This window comes from Panthera onca, chromosome B2 (genome assembly GCF_046562875.1).
Source record: "Panthera onca isolate mPanOnc1 chromosome B2, mPanOnc1 haplotype 2, whole genome shotgun sequence".
NCBI lineage: Eukaryota > Metazoa > Chordata > Mammalia > Carnivora > Felidae > Panthera > Panthera onca.
In genome coordinates, this window is record NC_138343.1 from 26,243,906 (window position 1) to 26,254,277 (window position 10,372).

General features: G+C 38.6%; 1 non-coding gene across 1 annotated transcript; it reads left to right on the forward strand.

Annotated features, from left to right (window-relative positions):
- The first annotated feature begins 9,660 nt into the window (after positions 1-9,660).
- LOC132668182 (U6 spliceosomal RNA) lies at positions 9,661-9,767 on the forward strand. Its single transcript, XR_009605528.1, has one exon. It is a non-coding gene; the product is annotated as a U6 spliceosomal RNA (small nuclear RNA).
- The last annotated feature ends 605 nt before the right edge of the window (positions 9,768-10,372 follow it).

Genomic DNA, 10,372 nt, shown 5'->3' on the forward strand with positions numbered 1-10,372 from the left:
TTGTTTTTCTCTGATTAATTTCGCTTAGCATAATATCCTCCAGTTCCATTCGTGTAGTTGCAAATGGCAATATTTCATTCTTTTTGATTGCAACTCTCCATTGTATGTATATGAATGGAGTAATACTCCATTGTGTGTGTGTGTGTGTGTGTGTGTGTGTATATATATATATATATATATATATATATATATATATATCTTCTTTGTCCATTCATCTGTTGATGGACATTTGGGCTCTTTCCATACTTTGGTTATTGTCAATAGTGCTGCTATAAACATTGGGGTGCATGTATCCCTTCGAAACAGCACACCTGTATCCCTTGGATAAATACCTAGTAGTGAAATTGCTGGGTCGTAGGGTAGTTCTATTTTCTGTTTTTTGAGGAACCTCCATACTGTTTTCCAGAGTGGCTGCACCACTTTGCACTCCCACCAGCAGTGCAAAAGAGATCCTCTTTCTCTGCATCCTCATCAACATCTGTTGTTGCCTCAGTTGTTAATGTTAGCCATTCTGACAAGTATGAGTTGATATCTCATTGTGGCTTTGATTTGTATTTCCCTGATGATGAGTGAAGTTGAGCATTTTTTCACGTGTCTGTCAGCCATCTGGATGTCTTCTTTGAAGAAGTGTCTATTCATGTCTTTTGCCCATTTCTTCACTAGATTATTGTTTTTTGTGTGTTGAGTGATAAGTTCTTTATAAATTTTGGATACTAGCCCTTTATCTGAGATGTCATTTGCAAATATCTTGTCCCATTCCTTTGGTTGCCTTTTAGTTTTTCTGATTGTTTCCTTTGCTGTGCCAAAGCTTTTCGCTTTTTACTTTGATGAGGTCCCAATAGTTCATTTTTGCTTTTACTTCCCTTGCTTCCAGAGACATGTTGAGTAAGAATTTGCTGCTACCAAGGCCAAAGAGGTTTTTGCCCACTTTCTCCTTTAGGATTTTGGTGGCTTCCTGTCTTACTTTAGGCCTTTCACCATTTTGAGTTTATTTTTGTGGATGGTGTTATAAAGTGGTCCAGATTCATTCTTCTGCATGTTGCTGTCTAGTTTCCCCAACAATATTTGCTGAAAAGACTGTCTTTATTCCATTGGATATTCTTGTCTGCTTTGTCAAAGATTAGTTGGCCGTACGTTTGTGGCTCCATTTTTGGGTTTTCTATTTTGTTCCATTGATCTGAGTGTCTGTTTTTGTACCAGTACCAGTGTCTTGATGATTACAGCTTTGTGATATAGCTTGAAGTCTGGGATTGTGACGCCTCCAGCTTGGGTTTTCTTTTTCAAGTTTGCCTTGGCTATTTGAGGCATTTTCTGGTTCCATACAAATTTTAGGATTGTTTGTTCTATCTCTGTGAAGAATGCTGGTGTTATTCTGATAGGGATTGCTTCATTAAAAAATTGTTAATGTTTGTTTATTTTTGAGAGACAGAGCAGGAACAGGGGAGGAGCAGAGAGAGAGGGAGACACAGAATCTGAAGTAGGGTCCAGGTTCTGAGCTGTCAGCAGAGAGCCCAAACGGGACCTGAACTCATGAACCGTGAAATCATGACCTCAGCCTAAGTCGGACATGGAAGCTGCATTTTAACAAGACTCCAGGTGATATAGTTTCACATGAAAGTTTGAGAAGCTCTGGTTTGGAAGACACAGTCAGTCCTCAGTAAAATCCCCCATACCTTCTGTCTTCCTGATCTTCTGAAATTTAGCCTTGATCTGTGGGCATTGCTTCCTCTGCAGCTTTCACAGGTGGTGTCTGTTTTCTCTGCCACATCCTTATATCGGTGGGGTGGATGTCTTCTCTCTTACTCTGTGCCCTTTGTGACCATTCTTCTTCCTACATCACTAAGGCCTCACAGCTTTGCATCTCATGTCAGCAGATTATACCACAAACTTGCTCATTGTTGCTGTCTTTGACTACCTCCCCAGGTCACTCTTCTTCATTCCCATCTTTCTGTCATTCCAACAGGACTTGGTGATTTCAGACTAATCTCAAGCCTTTACTAGGCTGAAGTATCCACTTCCAAGGCCACTCGTGTAGTTATTGACAGGCTGCAGTTTGTTGCAAGGTGCTGGACTAAGGGCCTCAGCTCTTCACCATACCATGTGGTCTCCAGAGACTGCACCCAGCATGGAAGCTGCTTTCCTAGAGTACAAATGATTTGAGACACACAAAGACAAAGAGTGAGAGAATATGCAAGATGGAAGCCATAGTCTCAGAAGTCACATCCCACCCCTTGTACCATTTTCTATTTGGTAGAAGCAAGTTCATAAGTGTAGCCATACTCAAAGGAAGCAATCACAAAAAGGAGGGAATCTTAGGAGTTAGGGATTTTTGGGGACATCGTGGAGACTGTCCACCACAGTAATCTTCACACTCCTCTTCTCCTCACCAGCTCATAGTGCTCCAGTTTTTCTGGCTTCTTTTCTGTTCTCTGGGAATCCAAGCATGTGCTCAACTCAGAGTTTTGCCTTTGCTTTCCCTCTACCTTGAGCACTTCCCCTCCAGATATCCTTATGACTTACTCCATTACTTCCTTAAAATTTCTGTTAAAAATGTCACCTTCACAGTGAGATCTTTCATCATCATAAAATTTAGAATTATAGCCCTCTACCTCAACCACCTGAAACGCTCTATCCCCTTCTCGTTCTATTTGTCTATTTTTCCTGTTGTTATCTAACATATTGCCTTACCATTCGTTTTCTTTTCGGATTCCTCTCACCACAGCAACATTTTCTTAACAGGCTTTTTGACTTTAATCATGAATTCATTCTATAACCAAATGAGTATGCCAGTAAAAAGGCAAATATGATCATTAATGCTTCACATTCTAAAATTCTTCAATGACACTTGATAGACTGAAGAAGTAGTCTTTTTGGGAGAAGACAAACTAGGTTTGGTACTGGCCTCCAAAAGGACATTTGGAAATAAATGGGCTAGCAGATATTGTTGGTTCTCTGCCTATATCCCTTGGGACTTAACACTTCAGTACACCCCAGCCCTTCCAACTCCATCTGTTTTTGAAGAAATATTCTACACCCCAAGCATACCAGTATACTTTGAACAAGACTAACGTAAATTGGAGTATAGATACCTCTGCTTCCTTGCCCTGGTGAGATAACTACAAGGTGCTTTCTATACTATTTCCAAGTTATCCTACATGATTATGCTCAGTCATCCACAGCAGTAGCTAGTTTGATAACATACCCTTTTTGGTTTTCCTTCATTGTTTGTATCATTTTCTCATTCCCTTGCTAGTATTTCTTGCACCTCCCAAGTAAATTACTTGGATTCAAATCCTGTGTCACTATCTGCTTACAAGAGAATCCTAACCAAAACAGGGTATTGCAGGTGTCACAACAACCAGGGATCAGGAGGCCAGGAAGAATGCTAAATATCTTATGATGCATAGACAGTACAACCAAATGATGAATTATCCCTCCTGAAATGTCAATAATACAGTGTGGCTCCTTATAATGGAAAATAAGACACATCACTCTTTTCAAATTTCCTCTCCACTATAATTTTCATCTTGCCTCATTAGATTCAATTTCTAATTTTACCTTTGGATGTCATTTTTGTTTGTTTTTAGCTCTTAGTTTTGTATTCCAATTCAGAATGGCAGAAAGGATAAAGAATATTTATACCTACCTTGTATAATTCCTAGATTCATTCCTGAGAATGGTCCTCCAGGTACATTCTGGTGATTTATGTGGGGTCTCTGGAAGAATCTAAACATCTAGTGATACTTAAAGAAGCCACTGGGTCTAGCAATGTCTCTCAACCAGAGTTTTATAGTTGCTCTACAATTGATTGCACTCAATCTACACCACGGGGTGTTCAGTGGCAGAAAATGTTCACCATTAAGTCCATTATGATTGTGGAGTTACAGCTAATTGTTGATTCACTAGCCAAATTATGTTTTTCTTCACTAAATGCCTAATTTGATTTTACTTAATTTCATTACTGGAAGGTCAAGTAACAAAATGGTGCCCATGGCTTTATTTGGCCCTGCCAAACTCTGTGATCTTTTAATAGCTTATAAACCAGAATGCTTGGGATTTTCCCACCTTGATTTATGATAAGTATGGAGTAAGAGTTAAAGAGATAGGGGGCGCCTTGAGTTTTACCTAGTTCAATTTTCTATTTTCCTGTTAATCCTCAGGATAGTGCCTCACTTCTCAACAAAGATCTATAATGATTCGTATTATGCTACTTCCATTAGTAGCTCACTCCAGCAACTGTCAATGCTGGTAAGTCAGCATTAACAACAAGTTATCACAGTACTTATAAATATTTTCTGAGTGAATATTTGATAATCAAGATGTTCAATCAAAGTTTAAATTTAGGTCCCTTTGCCTTTCCTGGACTTCAGAAAAAAGAATATGGCCCAACATTTTTCTCAAAGCCCTCTATTAGACTTGAGGACAACACTAAAAACAGTTTTTCTTCTTGACGAAAAGATTTTTTTTTTAACTTTTAATAGGAGCACTTGTTTTATCCTTCAATTTTTCATGATAATTTTGGCTGCTAGTCTCTATTTTTTGCAGACAGGAGTACTGAATACAGTAAGCTGGAAAGGCTTTCACAAACAGAGTGAGAAAGAAGGAAGGAGAACATTCTTGACCTGGAATGTCATAATCTAAATGGATTAATTTTTAAGCTACCTCCATAAAATAGAACTAATAGTTAGAAGCATTGTCTGTTTCTCATCAAGATTCAATTCAGTAAGCATTTATTGAATATCCTTTCAATCTGTTCTGGGTGTGTTCAAAGAAGTAAAATGTGCAGTCCTGCTTTTGAAGAGCTGGTAACTTCAGAGGTGCTCTACTTTCTCAATAGTTTCTTAGTTCATTAAGAATTCTGTTTTGATTTAGTATAATCCAAGAAAGCTTTTGCAGGAAACACTAATTTCTAGTGTTTACATGCCTTAAAGCTTTGAATCAAGAGGCAGAAAAAGACAGTTGGGGAGGTGTGAAATTTTTTAACTGACCAAGAGTTTCCATTCACTTTGAATTCTCTCCATTTTGCTATTTCATGTTTTTTTTCTCTCTTTTTTTCTAAACACTATCAAAGGTTTACTCTTGATTCCAAAGTTCATATGAACTTTGCATATATGGAATTCCCAGTGTAACAGAGTGGAATGCATGCTATTTTTAGTAAATCCTTTCTAACTTTTTCCTTTTACTTATTCTCATTACCCTCAGACCCATGAATTAGCCCTTTATGCAAATTTTTTCAGAGATTTTTAAAATACAGGCAGCAGCTTTTTACAAGTTGTAATAACCATTCTTAGATGATACATTAAAAGATCTGGACCCAATTTCAATGTGTGTGTGTGTGTTGTGGGGATGGGAGGATTGGGGGATTCCCCACACCATTATGGAACAATTCTCTGACACCGTTGGTGGTCCTACAATTCAACTCAGTTCTGATACTAATTACCAAGAGATAGCATCAGATTCCACAGGTTAAGGGCTCAGTCCCACAAGACTGCCCTCCACTTCAAATGCCAAATATAAGCCCTGTTTTGTTACCTGTGCCTCTGACTGATTGAGTATAGATTGGAAATTACCATGATCCCATCCTGGGGTTTGATTAGTTTGCTAGAATGGCTCAAAGATTCCTCATCCCATGATCTTTTATCTTTTCTCTCAACAAACCACAAGTTTCTGTGTACCTGGGCTGTTCTAGCAAACCCCAGTTCTCTGACACCAACTAGAGGTTCTGGTCACCAATTCCAATATGTGGAAGTAGTGGCCTTTTTCCACACCACCAAGCAACTTGGGGATACACACCCATGATTCCTATAATTCAACTCCATTCTGACCCTGTCTGACTGAAGATTGTGTCAGATCTCATAGGTTAAGGGTTCAGTCCTCTCTATGGACTTCAGATATAAGTCATAAGTCCAGGTTTTCACCTGTGCTTTTGACCAACCTGGTATAGATTAGGGGTTTCAGTGATCCCCACCTTGGGTTTGATCAGTTTGCTAGAGCAGTTCACAGAACTCATGAAAACATTTTATTTACTAGATTGCTGATTTGTTATAAAAGGATATAACTCAGGAAAAGCCTGATGGAAGAGATGCATAGGGCAAAGTATGGAGATCTTTCATGCTCTCTGCAAATGCATCACTCTCCCTGAATTCCCATGTGTTCACCAACTTGGAAGCTCTCTGAACCCATCCTTTTAGGTTTTTATGGAGGCTTCATTACATAGGCATATTGATTAAATTATTCACCATTGGTGATTGATTCAATCTTCAGCCCTGCTCCTCTCCCTGGAAATCAAGGGGTCGGACTGAAAGTTCCAACCCTCTATTCAGATTGGTTCCACTGGCAACCAGTCCTCATCCTTAGGTAATTTCCAAAGTCACGTCATCAACATAAACTCTGTTGTGGTGGCAAGGGGCTTGTTATAAATAACAAAATAACCCATTTCAATTTTATGGCTCAGAAGTGGATTTTAAGAACAAAAGACAAGAGACCAAATATTATGAGAAAAGATACCCCCATTGCTCTTATTGTTCGAGAAATTCCAATGGTTTTAGGAGCTTTGAGCCAGGAACCATGGAACCAAGACCAAATATATATGAGAAATATATTTTGGTCAATGACCAGATATGTATTTATTATAAATCACAAAATTGCACACATTAACCAGAAACACAAAATAAAGACATTATTAAAGTATCCATTTTTCATATTTTAGGTCAGATTTATTACTCACTAGTTATTATTTGAAATCCTGTTGTTTAAATACAGTACTGATGAGTTTTTTGATTTTGTCAGAATTGACTTGGAAGATATATAAGGAAAAGTTCCAGTAACATTCTTATTTTAGGATTTCAACACACAGTATTAATGTTTGGTCCAATTTATGCCTTGGTTGATCTGAATTCATGCTAATGTGGGGACCACTTTGACATAAAGATTATTTTGAATTAAAAAGAAATCAAAACCCAGTAGATTCAGGAAAAGCTCTTTTTGTCCTCCACAACTGTCTAAAAAGAATTTAGATAGAGGGTCAACTCCAGGAAGAGTGCTATCACTGTAGGTAACTATATTATACTATGAACTAGGTATGGTGGACAGGGAGGAACCCAGGGCAGTCAGTTTGATCCCTGTCTTCTGTGTCCTATTGTTTCTGAATAGCCTAGCAATCATTTGTTTACAAAACATTTACTCTTTTACATCTCTCTGTGAATTGCATTTCTTCCCCTTGAAGTCCCTTATTCTCCTTACCTCCTTCTCCTTAGTTCAGAATGACATAAAAACCTCACTTTGCCTGACTGTCTGGAATTTCCATGTGTGGATTCCCCGTATGTATGAAATTACATTTGATTTTCTCTGATTAATCTGTCTTATGCCAATTTGGTTCTTAGTCAGACTAGAAGGACACTGAAGGGGATAGGAAATTCTTTCTCCCAACATTAATTATAACTGAAAGGGAAACCTGGCTTTATCAAAAAGTAGACCATACTTTTTAATAATCACAGATTTTAGAATAGACCTAAAACAGTGATTTTTTCCCAGCCCCTTAAGACTTCAGCTCCTTGAGGGCAAGCCCTGTGTCTTAGTCTCTGTGCTTGTAAAATAGAAGGAGGAGGGCACCTGGGTGGCTCACTTGTTTAAGCATCTGGCTCTTGATTTCTGCTTAGGTCATAATCTCACAGTTCCTGGGATCGAGCCCATGTCAGGCCCTGCTCAGACAAAGTGGAGCCTGCTTAGGATTCTCTCCCTCTCTCTCTGCTCCTGCCTCTCAAAATAAGTTAATAAACATAAAAAAGGGGGTGGGGAGGACTGGAAGGGGAAGGGAAGAAAATCCTCTCTATTGAATTATAAAGCAATTGAGGACCAGAAGTTTTCCTTAGATTATAGAACCGGGCAGGGTTGCAATCTCAGATATTCTGCATCCTCATAGAATACATTTTGCTCTCTTAAGCTGCTTCCTACTAAGACCATGTTTTTTTCTGATGGTATTTCTTGTTAGGTAAACTAATTGTCCGATGTTTCTGTCTCTACCCAAGGGATGGACAGAATTTTAGTCCAAGCCTCTGTCTTCTCCCTTCTCCTTGGAGAAATGTTGGAAGGAAACCTTTGACTTGTACTTCTACCTCTTTTTTCACTCCATGCTAAGGGAGGAGGTGCAATGAGTATGATCATGATTGGTGATGAGTTGCTGGGTTACTGTGCCTAAAAGCAAGAATCAGGCTTCTCACTTCTTTCGCTCTGTTCTTGGGCTCTGTGGGGTCTTGTCTGTTTCCAGCTCCCATATGATGAACACACCTGGCAGAGAAGGTGATGAACACACCTTCTCAAGGAAGCAGAGGGATCCACCATCGTTTCTTGGTTTCAGCTTTGCAACTAACCCCTGGATGCATGTCAGACAGGCCTCCATTCTAGGCCAGCTGTCTCCAAATAAGGAGGAGGGTGGTAGTAAACCACTAGGTTTCAGAACTGAGTCAAATTCTCTAAGAGCTTCCTAAAAGGGGATTGTGCTGTGCACCAATGCAGACATAATGTCCTGCATTGGACTTTCAATCAGTTGTCACCGTTATTTGAGTGCTCTATCAGTAGCAAAGGCTGGAAGCTTAGAGGGCATAGCTAGGCCGTTCCAACATAGCAATTATCATCATGTCAGAGGAGTTGTTTATTGTTGTTTTGGGTATGGAGAATTTCACCATCTACAAAAACACACAAAATAATTTTAATAAATTTCCATGTACTCGTTTGCCAATCCCAACAAGTATTCATTCATGGCCAATACTTCTACATCTGTTAAACCATTGAAATCTTATTTTTCCTAAGTGACAAGTGTTCCTTGCATGTAGCTTTTGCTTTCTTAGGCTACACAGCCAGGGGTGGATGGTAGTTAACACTTGGGGTTAACAATAACAACAGCAACAAGACAATAATATCAGTGTGACTTCTTCCCCTTGGCTTCCATCCAACAGCAGCAATGGGATCCCAAGTTTCCTTGTCACTCTCCTTTCTCTGAGAGGGTTCTAGAGGTTTCTAGAGAGTTCAGAGTATTCTCTGATTCATGAATTATTTTTGGCAGCCTCTATTTTTTCCCCCATGGTCAGAGATGTTCTTCTGCCACTTAGAGACTTTGAGGGACAGTTGCCATCTCTGCCACTATTGGGATCAGCATAGGCTTTTTTTAAGACAACTTTTAAGTTCATAGAAAAATTGAGAGGATGATATAGAGATTTCCCATATACTTTCTGCTCTCACATGCATACCTAACCATATTGCCAGCACCCCCACTCTCCTCCCCCCAGAGTGGTGTATTTGTTACAATCAATGAGAACCTACACTGACATATCATAATCAAACCAAGTCCATAGTTTACATTAGGGGTCACTCTAATGTAATGAATGTGTTGTATATTCTGTGGGGTTAGACAGATGTTTAATGACATATCGACCATTATAGTATCACATAGAGTAGTTTCACTGCCGCCAAAATCTTCTGTGCTCTGCCTATTTACCCCTCTCCTTACAATACCTGGCAACACTGATCTTTTTACTGTCACCACAATTTTGCCTTTTCCAGAATATCATATAGTTGGAATAATATAATATGTAGTCATTTCAGATTGGCTTCTTTCACTTACTAACATCCATTACTCCATTTCTTTAATAAGATTCTTCTTTGGTGCTCACTTCGGCAGCACATATACTAAAATTATAATGATACAGAGAAGATTAGCATGGCCCCTGTGCAAGGATGACACGCAAATTTGTGAAGCGTTCCATGAATAAAAAAAAAAAGATTTCTCTGCCTTTTCATGACTTGATAGCTCATTTTGTTTTAGCAATAAATAATACTGTATTTTCTGTGGATAACCACAGTTTATCCATTCACTTACTGAAGGACATTTCGATTCCTTCCAATCTTTGGCAATTATGAATAAAGTTGCTATAAACATTCATGTATAGTTTTTGTGTGAACATAAATTTTCAACTCATTTGGGTAAATAGCAATGAATGTGAATGCTGGTAAGAGTTAATATAGTTTTGTAAAAAATGGCAAAATGGTCTTCCAAAGTGGTTGTACTATTTCGCATTCCCATCAGGAATGAATGACAGTTCCTGTTGCTCCACATCCTCATCAGCATTTGGTATTGTCAGTGTTCTGAATTTGGGCCATTCTAACAGATGTATAGTGGTATCTCATTGTTGTTTTAATTTGCATTTCCACAGTGACCTATAATGTAGAACATATCTTCATATATATATTTGTGATTTGTATTTTTGGTGACCTGTATGTTAAGATATTTGGCTTATTCTTTTAAAAAATTTTGTTAAAATGATTGCTTATTTTTGAGAGAGAGACACAGAGCATGAACAGGGGAGGGGCAGAGAGA